At 38.1% G+C, this 15,827-nt stretch overlaps 1 long non-coding RNA gene across 1 annotated transcript in view; it reads right to left on the bottom strand.

The window, feature by feature from the left end:
* Positions 1 to 229: 229 nt before the first annotated feature.
* The window catches only part of LOC116092385, a 94,643-nt gene continuing 79,045 nt past the window's right edge, over positions 230 to 15,827 (bottom strand). The window contains exon 4 of the long non-coding RNA XR_004119240.1: positions 230 to 443. This is a non-coding gene — a long non-coding RNA (uncharacterized LOC116092385). The remainder of the gene's footprint in view (positions 444 to 15,827) is intronic.

Below are 15,827 nucleotides of genomic sequence, written 5' to 3'. Positions count from 1 at the left end.
GATTTAAATATTCTGCTTCTACTCAAATTCTTGATTTCGTATCTGTTTCTGGGTGAGAGTATAGCCTGAGGCACTGCCTGTCCTAGGTTCCACCAAGGGCCACTATGAAGAAAGCAGCAGCTTCAAATTGACAGTTACAGTTTGTCTCCCAATCTGGAATACACATTTACTCATTCTCTTTATGGTGACCCATTCTGTTGCCTAATTCTTGACCAACTGACACAATTTCCTTAGTGTATTGTATTTTATTTTGATTTGTAAAAGGAATGCCCAACCACAGCAAGTTAGGGAAGATTTTCTTTTAGTTTTAAGTTAAAGTCTATTACAGCCAGGTCCTTACAGTGTCACAGGGCAGTTGCTCAAGGAACTTGGTCATATCATATCTGTGGTCAGAAACGAAGAACAATGAATGACTACATCTTGGAGTTCTGGTCATATCATGTCTGTGGACAGAAACGAACAACAATGAATGACTGCATCTTGGAGTTCTGGTCATATCATGTCTGTGGTCAGAAACGAAGAACAATGAATGACTGCATCTTGGAATTCTCTCTCCATTTCTGTATGGTCCAGAATCCCCTTTCTAGAGTGGGCATGTCTTCCTGCCTGGAATAACATTGTCAGAATAATCCCTCACAAGCATGCACATCAAACCACCAAATGCAGACAATTAATTCCTTATTAAGACTCCCATTCTAGGTGATTCTACATACACCCTATCAAGCTGACAAATAAAAGTGAACATTACACTTTATTTTCAAAAATTTCATATTCCTTTCCTTTCCAAAATTTCTTAGCATATTGTATGTCATTCACACTTTAAAAAATACTTGAACCTGTGGCAGTAAGTGATAGCGGGAGACTGAGCTAGTAACTAAAAGGGCATTAAGTTCAGAAATATTCTTTCTCATAAGAAAAGTTAAATTACAGCTGTTCTAAGTGAGGTGGCACATAATATTCCTCTGGGAATGTCCAAAAAGATGTATTTCTTTATTGTATCCTTGGAGAGGACAGAATACCAAGACCCTAGACTTTTCTGCTGCCTTTTTAGAAGAGATACTCAGTTAAAAGAAATCAAAGGTAGAACATAGCATATAAAAACAACATGCATGTGAACAATAGAATGAAACTGCTGAGCAAGCTGTGTTGCTACTTAGAAATATCAGAACAACTTTGGCATTCATCTTCATTTTATGAGTATTGGAAACTTCATCAACAATCACACTGGACACTTCTTTAACCAAAGGTTAGAAAAGAATGCAGTTGTTATGTCTATACATGTACAACCACTTAAATTATATTTGTTTCTATCCATCCATTTATTATCTGCTCACTCTTCTTCTGCCCTCTGTCCTTTTCATCCATCTTTTACATTCTTACTTCCAGTTCTCACACCATAGTCCTTATTTAGGTTTTCATCCATCTTCCTAATATTCCTCCACCTTTTTCTCCCCATTTCATTGCACTTTTATTTCTCACTTTATTGGTTCTTCTGGACTTTATTTCTTCCTTTATACCACCAAAAGTTACTCTTTTAATTTGTTTTTACACTGGGGAGTTACTGGCAGCAGTGTCAGGTATTAGCTTAAGGACCTTCCCCACTAAACCATGAGATCATAAATATTCTTAGCAGGACACTGGAAGATAATTAAATCAGTTCAAACTTGACTGCATGTTCATTAGATCTGGATTCTTCAAAAACTGACATAGAGTTTCTATACTGTGGTTTCTTTGTTTTTTCTTTTATTTATAACCTGTAAATAACATTCATACCTGCTCAACTACCTTATTTGGAGTATTATAAAATATAATAGCTGTCAATATACTTTTAATATTATTTTAAAATCTACAAAGATGCATTTTGATCATAGGCTTTGCTTATATGAGGACTTTTGTCTCTGGAAAGAATAAATATAACATCCAAAGATGAACAAATAATTTGTTTCTGAAGAGAAGCTTAGCTTACTACGTTCATCCACTAAAATACATAATTCAGCAACAGCATCTCTGACAAATGGTTAAAATACTGGAGGGTCATATGTTCCCAAAACACTGTTGCCCTCTTGTAGAACCTGACCTTTGCCCCATTACTGGTCCCTTCTATCAAGCATACTCATCTGAACATTGATTTGTACACCCCATTTCTTGCCAACCTCCTACAATACAATTTAACATGAAAGGCAATATAATATTCTTGTTGGGAATGGCTGCAGTTCAATAGAATAGAATGAGAACTCTCGTTAATGCAAGCGTGATTTAAGTCCTGCTGTCATCTGAAAAGGTCCAGGCATTCTTTCAGCTCTGTTGAGACAGCCCTTTCAAACAGTGACTGCAGTTCTGTCACTTTCAGGCAACTCTTTTTATCCCTTTGGTACCTATTACACATAATGTTTTGTTTTTGTTTTTTAGAAAAAGCACCAGGATGTCAATACCAGAAAATATCACAGTAATACTTAAGAATAATCAGGATGATTTTCAGAAGCTATGAAAATAACATCTTAAATTCAAGTTTAGGCATCTATTGAAACCTTTTCTGGAGCATTAGAATAGGCCTGTCTTGTTGAAGCAGAACTTCAGAAACTCAACGGACAAGCCACTGTTCAAAATCTTCATGATTAATCAGAAAATAAATATTTTTAACACTCCGTTGTCACCTCTCGTTTGAAGTGACTATGAAGAGACTAAGAGACAAAAACAAGTCAGAAAAGCAACAGAAGAACACAGCATCTCAGTGTGTCTTGGTGTACCTTTATACATCAAAGTTTATTTCCAGCTCATGGAACAAGATAGGAGGGGGGATATTTGTAGATACCCACTTATACCATGTTGCCTCAAGAGCCAGTCTTCCTGAATGTTTTATTTCTACCATCTCACTCTGTGACTTACAAGGTTTCTGACATGGCCATCTGAGGGTGGGGGAAGAATATGAGCTATTAACTGCCTCATATGCTAAGTGACATTCATCCCTCACTTCTATTTACAATGCTCTGGCTAAAGCTTATCTATCTTTCAGACCCACCCTAACAGCAAGGGCTGAACAGTGCAGATGAAAGTATTCATTGCCCATAAACATCCCTTTATAATTATACAGCTGCATCATTTGGAAATCTACAGCATAAAATGGGTGTCAAAATGAATAATGTAGGGGCTGGCGAAATGGCTTAGTGGTTAAGACCACTGGCTGCTCTTTGAGAGAATCTGAGTTTGATTTTCCTCACCCATGTGGCAGCTCACAATCATCTGAAGTTATAGGGGATCTGCCACCCTCTTGGAGCTTGCTCCGGCTTCATTCACACATGTTGGGCACAGACACACATACAAGCACACTGTCTACACACATAACATAATTTTTAACATAATTTTTAATTTAAAAAAAAGGTTGTAGATGACACCAAGAATACAAAATGAAAAATCTGGGACAAAAGCTGAAGAAATCAGTGGATTTTTCAAGAAGCCAGCCAACTGCATAGCATATCCTGATAGTCTTAAATTATTATTAAAATTAAACCTTTCAGGAGTTTAAAAATACCAAGTTATAGCTCTGTTCTATAAACTCTAGAATTATGAAGCTATTCCTTGGATATCTCCCTGTACACTCTAAATCTTCCATAAATGGCTCTTTAATGATTGTGATAAGGTACACTGAAGAGAGAAGGAAATGATGTCATTCATCTAAAGCCTTGCATTACTGTTCAGTGTTTGCCTGGGTGCCCTGATGCCATGTTCTAATGCACAAGTACATTGCCTTCACAGTGCTTTATATACTTTTTAATTAACTTTTATCTTGAATTCTCCTCAATGTCTAGTCACAAAGGGTAATGATCCCAGCTAGCATGTCTCTTTAAAGCCTATTATACCACAATATTAACAAAGGCTGCTTTAAAGAAAATCTCTGTTTCTTTTTCTTCTTAGCCAAGGATGTTCACTGGACAACAAAGCTAAACTTTAAGTTGGTGGCTCATAGAAATACATTTTTCTTTTTTCTTTCTTTTTTTTTTCTTTTTTTTTTTTTTTTTTTTTTTTGCTTCAGAAGACAAATAGACAGAAATGTTCTAAGAAGATGCATAAGCTTGTCTAGCATCCAGGCTTTCTTATCTCAGTTGTCTCATATCCTCTACCCACGTTCTCTGACAATATCAGATTACCCCTTACCCACTGTCTGAATCCAGACAGCACTCCTAAATTCTGGCCTTCATGATCTCTCACACTTTTGGGTCTACTTGGTTGTATAGTTGTTCTCACCTCCCTTCTAAGACACAGCTTGATGTTGGCCAACAACTTATGAAACAATCATTTCATTAACTCAATATGTATCACTCATCGATTGTCATCTAGACACCTTTGTAGGTAACCAAAATAGTGAAAGCAAGATTGGACCCCTCTTGTTGTGCAGCACAGAAACAACAAGGAAATAGAGGCAGAGGAAAAAGACAGAAAATGATCAGGGAAGTAGAGAGAAAGATGATTTTGGATAGTGGCATGTACTGTTAAAAAAAGAAAAGAAACCGGGTGACGTAATGGTGAATGAACCAGAACCTGGAACAAAATTCACATTGGAATCAGATCAGACATCCAGAGCAGGGGAAAGAAAAGCCTGCAAGGATGACAGAGTTGTAAACCAAGCCCACAGTGTCAGAAATGAGTGGACTTGGGTTGCAGGGCAGCCAGGATTTTAAAGACCTTCTTCTTTTTCACATGCCAAGTACAAAAAGTGCTCCTTTTTCTGATCTCCATTTCACCCACTGAATTCCTCTGTGGAGTGGATATAAATTTCATTAAATGTAATCATAGAGCATCTCCCCATTTTCTGAATCAAGGTCTCTGTGGTCCTAAACACAATACCTGTCTTGAGCTGTGGTCAAGCTGCTGTGACCTCACTTATCTGTCTTGGCCAGTGGCTAGTGATAAATTATAATTGAAACAACTGCCTGCTTTTTACTTTCCACCATCAGGCATACGATGTTCCCTTGACTGATTAAGTCCCCGGGGGAAAATATTTTCTGTGTTACTTGTGACTGCTGATTGATGGCACTTGAAGCATCATTTTTGTTTTAACACTTATACAAGGAGGGCTCTCCACATCTATGGCTCCTCAGCCCTGTAGGCTTTCCCTATCTCAGGAGATGAAGTTGCCTCAGTGGTAAGTGTTGCTATGGTCCAGAAGAAGCTCAGAGAAGATGATCCCAGTGTTGAAGGAAGAAAGGACAGTCCACTAGCTAGATCAGCAATGAGCTTGCTGATGGCAGATCAACCCCCTTGTTTATATTCAAGAACTACATTCTGTCATCCCTTTTGAGATATGCTTGTGACACATTCTTAAGGCAAATGCAATGACAGAAAACAAAAAGACATGACAAATGGATGCCACTTGTATTAGACTATAGAGAAGTAGCTCGGTTTCTATTGCTGTGATAAAACACAGTGACTATAAGCAACTTGGAAAAGAAAGGCTTTATTTCATCATAATAAAGAAGTCAGGGCAGAAACCTGGAGTCCAGAAATGGAGCAAAACTGTGGAGAAGAGCTGCTACCTGGTTTGCCACCCGTTGCACAACCCTCTTTCCATTCACTACAGGCCCATCTGCCATCCACAATGTGCTGGGTCTTCCAAAATCATCAGTCAAAAACATTCACCGCATGCTTGCCTACAGACCAAAATGGTTCTTGTGTTTTCTCCTTTGAGGTCCTCTCTTCTAAAAGGACTCTAGCTCTTGGACTTAAATCAAGGGACAAAATTTTCCTTTTGTCAGTCAAATAGGCTTTTGCTGCCTTCACTGTTTTAAGGTCAAAGAACTTGGAGAAGGCTCAGTGTGTGACGTGAATTATCAATGAACTGGGTATTCAGATATTGATTTCTTCAGTCAGCACCTTTCTGCAGCTCTGGGCATGGACTTCAGCTTTGCTACACTTTTTCATGTATCTCTTCATCTTTCTTACCAAATTTAAGTTAGTCACATGTGGATATATTTTATGTGTAAGTGTGTGGGTATGGGTGTGTGTGTGTTCACATGGGTGCATGTGTGTAAGAGAGAAACTGTAGGGGTTTTAGCACAACCTCAGGAGGTATCCCCTCTTTTTTTTGAGACAGGATCCTTCATTGGATCACTGATTAGACTATGCAGGCTGGCTAGTAGATCCATTGAGCTCCTGGAATCCACTGGTCTCCATCTCCTCCAGCATGGAATTACAAACATGTACTGCCACACTGGGTTTTTCAATGAACTTGTGTCTTCCTGACTGTGTGACAAGCTCTGACTTTTTCATCCAAACTTCTCCCTGTGCCTGAGATGGCAGCAACTAAAATAGACTCTAAACATCTTCCTGTCTGACATAGGAAGACATGGACTGTCAGAACTTGGAGGCTTCCAATCCTTGCTGAAATTCATCCTTGTTGACCAAAACCAGTATGGTTTAGTTTAGTTTCCACTATTCTTGTACTAAGCAACATATCAAACTAGAATTTACCAGCTTCCCTAGGAATGGGACTCAGCCATGAATTATTTTAGGTAATCTAATATTCAACTCAAACTAAGATCCTCTCTTTCTAAATACTATAATCTAAAGGGTATGGCTATAGAAATAAATTTATCATAATGAGCTGTGTGTGTTACAGAAATTATTTTTGGTATATGAAGAGGAGAGTATATAGAAAAAATACCAAACATTCGTGGGATACTATTTGACATCTTTCAGTGTTTATAAATTGGTTAATGATGCAAACAAACAGAGAAAAATAAAATGGGAAAGTTTTACAATGAAAATCATATCGCAGCTTGGATAAATATTAAATGACAGAGTACCTCAAAGATGGATATCTCCTGTATATAGTAAAAAAATATGTATACAAATCTAAATCAAATTATACAGAACAAATTTTAGAAGAAAATAACCAGCCAAACCAAACCAAACAAAAAATAAAACGTTTATCTCTTACTCTAAGGGTTGTGTTTTATAAGGAAAGTTTTAATTCAAAAAATAATAGGACAAAACCTACATTGGTTTTGCTTCCTAGTACATGTTGAGAGAGTAAGTTCTTCTAATGCTCTGGTAAAGTTTTAAACACACACACACACACACACAGAGAGAGAGAGAGAGAGAGGCACATAAGCACATACATAAACATATTCTCTCTCAAAAACTTTCTAACGATTTCTAATGTAGGTGATGGTGAAGGAACCTTCTAAGATTTTCCAAGCATTACAGAAACAGACTTCTGGGATAACTGGAGGGGTAGCTAACTCTTTAATAGCATATTGAACAACAATGTGCTATTAAAAGTTGCAGGGTCAGTCCTGTGTGAATTCAGGTTATGAAGATTGCTTAATGAAAACTTCCATATACAGGGTAGAAGCAGCGAATATTCAGCATGGGCCTCCTGCCTCCTTAAATGGCATGCAGCTTGGCTGCAGCAATTCCGCAGTGATCACATTAGACCCAGCATCCAGCTCCAGGCTGTCAGGGAGGATTGGATTTTCTGTATTTTTTGCACAATAAAAATAGGCGTTTAATTTAATTAATCTTATCCATGATTGCATTACCACCCACATGACTAGAAAGTACAGCTTAGACCAAGGGCAGCCAGGCACCATCCACATTTATTTCCTGGGTGTTGAGAATCCAGAGTTCCTGCAAAAGGATTGATTCACTTTGCCTTTGACTAGCAAAAATGCAGCTAAGAGAGCTAGGCTGGGTTCAGCTGCTAGACTGTCTGAACTTAAATTCTGAAACAGGTGAGAAAGGAGTCAAACATTTCTTTTACAAACTTTGATCTGAGAAAGTCACAGCCATTTTCTTTGACTCACTGGATGCCTTTATTCTCAGTGTTATAATATTCCTGATAAGGTAAAACACTAATTTCAGGTGATAGTGTTTGGATTTTACCTTCATTTTTTGAATACTGAGGCACAGATACACAAGGCTGACCACTCATATGCAGAGTGGTGTTGACAGAATTTCTTTTTAACTGTAGGTGGAAAGGGAGTTCATCTAGACTTAAGTGCTTTAGGGTATTCTATTACAACATCTAAAACAATACACAGGTAGAAGAGGGAAATGATGTTCTATGGTTGGTTCAGGCTGTTAAAGAAAAAACAATAAAATGAATCCTGATGACATATTGCTAAACCCGAAGCACAACCAGAGAAGCTTTTACCTTGCGGTAGATGGGAAATAACACAGAGGTTCACAACTAGACAACATGCAGGGAGTGAGAGCCTTTACAACGCTCAGTCATAAATGGAATTTCCTCATCAACCACCCTCCCCTAAAGGCTCAGTGATCTGTACAAAAGAGGAGGCAGAAAAGACTGAAAGAGCCAAGGGTGGTAGTTGAGGAAACAGCATCATACACACAACAGTACTGATGCACATACAAACTCACAGAAACTGAGAGATCATGCATGAGACCTACCCACCTTTAAACCACACAAAATTGCAGCAGAGAAACGCAAGTGGACACAAAGCCTACCCCCAGCCAAGACGCCGTTTGAAATGATTAACTGCTGGAAAAGGGAAAATCAATTTTCTCCAATGGAGTATCACCAGGTATATCAACCATATTCTAGGGCAACCATATTCCAGGAGTAGTTGGCCAACACAAATGGAGTCCATTTTGTGTATGTGTGTTGGGGGATTGTGGGTTTTGTTTTGTTTTATTGCATCTTTTTTTTTTAACTTAGCTGTTTTTGTTTTATTGCTTCTTTTGTTCATTTGTTTCTTTTGAGTTTTTTGAGAAAGAGAGAGAAAACATGAAGTTGGAAAGGCAGAAAAATAGGGAGTATCTGGAAAGGGTTGGTGTTGCAGCATTTCCTATGTCCAATCACATTAGGGCAGTAACAGGTCTGTGATTGGACAATAGGGAGGCAGAACTAGATGTTTAGGAGTGAGGGAGGTCAGAGGAGGTCAGAGAAGCAGGAGAGGCAACATGGAGGCAGACAAACAGGGCGATGATCCAGACCCTGTGCGGTTTTAAACAGCCACAAGTAGCTAAGATTTTCACAAGGTTAGAATAATTGGGTTAAACATTATCTTCATCATTTGGCTCTGAAATTATTGTATTGGCATCTTGTAAATTGTGATCTTATTGATATATAAACCTGATTAGATAATTAAGCCTTAAGAGTCATGCTTCCCTGCATGGGAAGGGGAGAGGAAACAGGGGTTTGTTCTTGTTGTTTTTGTTTGTTTGTTTTTTGGAGGAGAAACTGGGAAAGGAGAAATCATATGACATGTAAATAAAGAAAATATCTAATAGAAAAAAAGAGTCATGCTTCTACCAAGTAACTAGGTGCTAGATGACTGTGGGGTGTGTGGGGTGTTGCACATAAGCAAGATGACCTTGCTAAGTTGTAAAGAATAGCAGGACCCTGCTGGGACACTGTGTTGAGGCTGGTTGGTCAGTACCAGTACTAGAGTGGTGGTCTGGCAGGGCAGAAGAGATTGAAGAGATTGAAGGGTTGTCTCCACAACAGGTTGGGGAGGGGATATATCATCAAAATACATTTTTTCTGAGACGAGTTTTAAGTAAAAGCAACACTCAAAATGTAAACCAGTAAGCTGGTTATGGTAGTAAACATCTTCAATCCTAGCACTCAAGGTGCATGGCAGAGAGAAACTCTGTCTCTAAAAACAAACAAACGAACACATAAACAGAAAAGTAAGCACATAAAATGAGATACATGATCTTCAACATCAGTAGATACAAAAATATACATACTAATTGTAATAGATGAGAAAGTCTACAAAAATGAAAAGCTATATAAAGCAATGATTAAAGACCATGGTCTTCCTAGGCTTTGACAAGAAACTGCTGCTGCTCTACTGTGCCCAAAGCTTATTCCCTAAGTGCGAAGCTCTTACCATCTCATCCTGAGGAACACTGTCTGTCCCTTATCTCAGAGCTGACCTCATTGCCAGAGACTTGTCTTTGGTTGACAGGAGCCATTTTGTGTAAATGGCACCATTCTTCTCTCAGGTACACTCTATGGTTAGACATTGATGAGAGCAAGAAGTGAGCAGGATCCTCTGCATTTGTAACAGGGTTTATTCTACACTGCAATTCATGACCACGTACAAGCCCTGTGGGATAAGGCTGGACTCTGACTGAGAGAAGATTCCTGTCCAGCTACATCTTCTGGCCAACCATTTCTCTCATGTTGGGCCTTGTTTTCTAACACCTGGATCTAAAAGCATCATACTGATGAATTGCTCTCCTGAAAAATTTACAAAAAGGAAGTTAATTGGTAATTTAACATATCATGATAAGCTACTTTTGAAATTTCTATACTTTATGCCTGAGAAGGAATGGAATGACAGAAAGGACAAGGTTGGGAAATGAGGTAAAGAAAGGAGAGATAGGGAGAGAGGGGAGGAGAGAGATGGAGAGGGAGACAGGGAGGAAGAGAAACAAGGAGGGGCAGGAAGTGGAGGGGGAAGAAACTCTGTGAACTGATCGAGTAGATCAAGTGAACTGATGTGACTTGTCGGCCTCCCCTCCTCCCATCTGTTTCTGCCAGTGATGAATTAACATCCATGCGATGTGCTATGTAGGTTAGACTATGGTATTATTGCTACTACCTAGAATGATCATGACTCCTCCTTGATTGTGACTAGTATTTCTGTTGGCCCCTCTGCCTCAGAATCCCAGCTTCACTAATGTACACATCACAGCTTTGGCGAAATAAGAAGCAGCTGTGTTCTCTGAAGAACACCAATTGGGAGGAGGGTCCTGCAAGTCCCATTTGATAAGCCTGTTTTAAAATTCAGATTTAGCTTCAGCGGGCCCAACCCCCAGCATCCTTTGCAGTCTTGTGAGCACATGAGTCAGCATCTCCAGTGTGCTCATCCATGGAAACGAAATCAGGCAGACCAAAAACAACTTTCTTTCTAAATCTCACTTCATTAAAGTCTATTCTTGTAGGCATTTGCCAGCTTTTATTGACATATATTAGCATAATATTACATTTTGTAATATTCCTAGTCAGTCCTAAATTTGGCTTTATGAGTGCTCCTGGAATACAATAGTATCTGAGCCAGTCTGATATCTGAGAGATTATGAGTGTGGTGCGAGGAGAGTAGGCAAGTTGTAAGCCCTGTCTAACGTGTTTCTATAGGGGAAACTAAAAGCACAATTAGACAGTGATAGACCAATAACTGATAGCTCTGAGAGCATAGGGGTTCAGTTTAAAATGGTAGCGAAAGTGTGAGCAAGATTGCTCAGTCAGTGAAGGTGCTTGCTACTAAGCCTGATCATCTGAGTGCTATCCTCAGAGGAACATAGTACAGGAGAGAACTGAGAGAGCAAGTTGTCTTCTGACCTCTACAGGAGTGCCATGGTAAAGACCTTACAAAACACACAGATGCAAGTGTGTATGCAAATACAAACATGTGCATGCTCAAGCATGCTCGTGCGTGCACGCACACACATACACACACACACACACACACAACCATGGACAAGCACAGGAACACACATGTACACATACTCAATAATAGCAAAAGAAACTGCAGCAAACCAGTGGAGAAAAGATTAGACACTAACCACAGAGAACAGCAAGCAAAAGACAAGTTTGCTTCACCTCACTCATCACTTCTTCAGACAGCTAATGTAGTTTTGCACTGAGAAGGAACTTCCTGGCCGAGAATTCTCCTTACTGGGAAAGGAGCAATAGAGTAAGCAGCCAGCTTCCCACATTTTGGATGCCTCCCTGAGGGACCTACTTTCTTCTTGGTCCATCCAGACAGTGGGAAAAGCAACTTAGCTTAGATGTTTAGAGATTCTCAAAAGACAGAAAAAAGGCATTATCAACAGAGTCCATGTAGCAGGTGCCACTATGGTCTTTAGTGGCCTGCTCAATAGGGGATCTTGGCAAACCAAAAAGGGTCTTTCAATGGCTATTTTAGGTGTCAGAGGCTCCCTTGGAGGAGGAAATAGTGCTAGGTCACCACAGTTGATCTATCAGCATTCATTGCAACTGTGACTATTCCAAAGCATGACTGCTTTATGCACACTCATGTTACAATCAGAACCATGCTGTGAGAAACTGGGCTTCTTGTAGCAATGCCTTTAGACAGATAGTGTTTTTGACTCTTAGACACCAGAGCCAGCACCAACACAAACCTGTTGAAATGGTAAGCATGATGTCCAAAGCAAGTCCATTGTATTTGAATAGAGGAAAAGAAAAAGAAGACCTAAATAAATATGTTCTACCTCTGAAGACTCCAACAGTCACATATAGACCCATGTCTTTGGACATTGGACTTCTGTTGCCATGGCCAACTCAAGCTCAGTTAATGCAACGTCTTCGTGACTACTGTATTATGTTAGTCAGCTTACTATTGTTAATACAGTGGACCTTATTTACGTTAAGCCGGCTAGCTTATAAAAAGAATAGATTTATTTAGATAACTCTTTTGGAGGCTCAAGTCCATTCAAGACTCATCCTTCCTTTCTTTTACACGGCATGCCAGTTCTCATTGGGAGATACATTGGTGAAATCACCTTTTGGGTTGTCAGAAAGCAAAACAAAAGAGATAAAGGTGATGGGTCCCATAAACCCTTCAGAAATCACTCAGCAACAGATCTAAGTACCTTTTACTAAACTCTGTTGCTTGAAGATGCCATTTCTCAACATCAACATTGTGGGAAACAAGTGACCAACATATGAACTTCTGGGGTACAAATGGCATTTAGACTTCAGCAGGTTTTGAGTTCTCTAAGAAGCCATCATTGTTTCAACTTAGCCCATTGGCATCCTTATTTCTTCCCAAATGAAGGTCTTTGCTCACTCACTACAGTTTGTAAAGTCCAGAAGACATAGATGTTCCTCAATAAATAGGACATTAATGTAAAACTACAGGGAGTATAAAATATCATCAAGAAACAAAACAATTTTCATGAAACAATTTTCAAAGAAGGTTAATCTATGGATTGCCTTATAATTTAAAACAATTGCCCTTAAGAAATCCAGTGTACACTAGACAGTGGTGGCACATGCCTTTAATCTCAGCACTTGGGAGGCAGAGGCAGGCCGATTTTTGAGTTGGAGACCAGTCTGGTCTACAGAGTGAGTTCCAGAACAGCCAGGGCTATACAGAGAAACCCTGCTTCTAAATAAATAAATAAATAAATAAATAAATAAATACCCAGTGTACTACAAAAGAACATAGAGAGATGACTAAATGAGATCTGCATCAATACAGTGCAAAAACAGTCCACCAAAGATGCAAAGATGTAGAAAAATTGAAAAAGATGAACTAAATAATACATCAACTAACTGAACTGTTACATTCAATACAGGGCTTTACTAGCAGGCTTCATCTTTCAGGAGAGTCAATGAATGCAAACAGAGCAGTTGAAATTATCCAGAATAAAGAACAAAGAAAAAATAATAGAAGAGAATGTATAAACCCTTTGTGACTTTAAAGTTACCATCAAGTGAAAACACACAGCACAGGAATTCCCGAAGAAACAGAAGAGAAAGAAGAAAACCAATTTAAAGAAAGAATACTGGAAAATTTTTCAGACACAAAGGGAAAGATGAGCATGCAAATCTATGGTACTCAAAGAAACTGCAACATGCTGAACACCAAGCTATTTTTAATAAGACATATTATAAACAAACAGCTAAAGTCAAGGGGGATAAAAGCAGTCATGAGAAAAGTACCTTCCCTCCTAAACTGAATTTAAAGGAGAAAATCTGTACATTACTTAAGAGAAAACCTCCATACGGGGAGACAACTGAATGATATAGTCAAATGTGGAAAGAATAAAACGTGGCGCCCCAGAATATATAATATTGCATAAAATTATCCTCAGAAATGAAGTAGAGGTAGTCATATCCAAAGAAGTGACACCACAGTGTTCATTACAAATAGACCCCCCCGAGAAGAAGTGTTTAATGACATTCTTTAAAGTGAATACAGAAAATTCAGAATAGCCACACAAATACACACAAATGCATACATCTCACTGGGGAGAGTATACCCATTATAGTGACACTGGGCTAATGGCATTAATGTTCTTTTGACCCTTCATAAAAGTCAAAAGTTAAAACTTATGTGTGTATATATAATATAAAAGAGGCAAACTCTCATTACAGGAACATAGGAAATGGCTTAGGAGTCAAACCATAATAGTTCAGACATTCTATAAATTATCAGCTAAATAAAACTATAATATGTTTAAATAAGCCCCAAGCTATATACACATAAACACACATACACACATATATGTATATATACATATATATATATATATACATATATATATGCATGCATACATACATACATACAAGCCTGTGCTAGGTATACAAAAGATAAAAGAATCAAAAAGATAATAATTCATAGCATAAAACTATAAAGCTCATCGATGTGTAAATTTTCCATATTAAACATCGAAAAGGCAAATTATAATAAATTTCATATTCATGCATAAGTAGAATTGACACTTAAAATACTCCTGCAAATAATAAAATGTAAAATTCAGTGAGATACCTATGGAATTTTTAAATTTCTTGGCATGACTCTGAAACGTCCTTGTCGTGGTCTCATGTTTTCAGTGTTTGTTGCTCAGCTGGTAATGCTTTTTGAGGAAGTTGTAAAACCTTTAGGAGCTAGGGGTGTATTAGTGGGAAACAATACACACTGGACAGGCCTTTGAAGTTTCCCAGGTGGCTTATAGACTGGTTCAGACCTGGCTTTCTGCTTCCTGGTCCATGGTTATGTGTACAACTTTCCAACGCACTCCTATCATTATGAGTTGATCTCTAATGCCTTGCCACCATGACAGATTAAATCTCTGAATCAGTAAGCCAAAATTAATCTTTTCTTTCTGACGTTTCTCATGTACTATTGTCACACGGGAAACATAAAAGCAAGTACTACGATAATCGTTTCTTATAGTAGTAGAAAATCTAAGATTCATGTAGTATTAAAAAGCCAAAGGAATATTGAATAGGAGCAATGAAGATAAGTATGACACGTTCTTTAGTATCAACACATATTACAGAGTTATTTGGTTAAAGCTACTATTATCTGATTATGTTTAGTATTTTTCTAATAATTATCTGATAATGTTTAGTATTCAAAATATATAATTCTTACAGCAAAATAAAAAAAATCCATATAATTCTAATAAAACCTTGGGTAAAGGTTGCCAATAAACAGAAGAATGCAAGTAAAAACCACAATGAAATGTTACCTCAAACCCATCATAATATTCACTATCTAAAAGATAAGAGATAACAAATGTTTTCAAGATATAGAGACTAGGACATCAGTGAAGTATGAAACTGATCCAACAATTCTGGAAAACAGTATGGAGTTTCCCCGAATGAATTGAAAACAGAACTGTTTATCCTAGAAGCAATCCCACTTCCAGGCACAGACACAAAAGGAATTAAATCTGTACCTCAAAAAGTATGTGTGTCATGTTTATTTTATTATACTAATTAATATACATGAACAACGAAATGTCTGTGAACAAATTCATAGAAATTGTTGACATGTGTAAAATAAAGTTTTATTTTGATTTAAAAAGAAAGAAGCCTTGTCATTTCTGACAACCTAGGTGAACCCAAGGGGCATAGTGTTAAATAGTTCAAGCAAGCATAGAAAGAAAAATGGTGCATACCTTGTGTATGTTGAATCAAAAAATGCATAAGTTACACAAACAAAATAGAATGGTTGTTAACTGAACGAAACATCAAGAAATAGATGCAGGTGTTGATTGAAGCACACAAACTTCTGCTTATGATATATGAGTGTGGTGGCCCTGCTGATTTCACGGAGGAATCTCAACCGACACCAGAAACAGCTACTCGACCCGAC

Source organism: Mastomys coucha, unplaced genomic scaffold, assembly GCF_008632895.1.
Source record: "Mastomys coucha isolate ucsf_1 unplaced genomic scaffold, UCSF_Mcou_1 pScaffold15, whole genome shotgun sequence".
In the NCBI taxonomy this organism is placed as follows: Eukaryota; Metazoa; Chordata; class Mammalia; order Rodentia; family Muridae; genus Mastomys; species Mastomys coucha.
Note: the sequence above shows the minus strand (reverse complement) of the source record. Positions and strands in the feature narration are given on the sequence as shown.